The following is a 527-nucleotide window of genomic DNA, read 5'->3' on the forward strand; positions in this document are numbered from 1 at the left end:
AGATACGTCCTGATCAATAGAAGTATAGTGCATTTGATAGTCAATGACAAGGTACTTTTTGTAGTTAAACGTTATTTACACATTGCTACCTCAAAATAATGCATTTACATATAGTTAATGTTAAAATGTATTTTCATAAATAAAACTAAGGTACATTTTCGTAATTAAAAAGTAAGAAACATCATCGTAATCAAGGAAAATGGATCTCTTGACAATTGAAAGGTTATTAATCTCTTGATAACCGAAAGGAAATGAATCTTTTGATAATTTATGGGTAACGAATCTCTTAATAATTTATAGGTTACGAATCTCTTCAAAATTTTATAGGATATTAATCTCAATAATTTATAGGAAACGAATCTCTTAATAATTTATGGGGAATGAATCACTAGATAATTTACGTGATACGAATTTCTTGATAAAGTAAAGGAAATTAATCTTTAGATTTTTCAAAGAAAATAAATCTCGTCATAATCTAAAGGGAAAACGAATATCTTAATATCTTAAAGAAATCAATCCCCCCCCCC

Source organism: Penaeus monodon, chromosome 31 (genome assembly GCF_015228065.2).
Source record: "Penaeus monodon isolate SGIC_2016 chromosome 31, NSTDA_Pmon_1, whole genome shotgun sequence".
NCBI lineage: Eukaryota > Metazoa > Arthropoda > Malacostraca > Decapoda > Penaeidae > Penaeus > Penaeus monodon.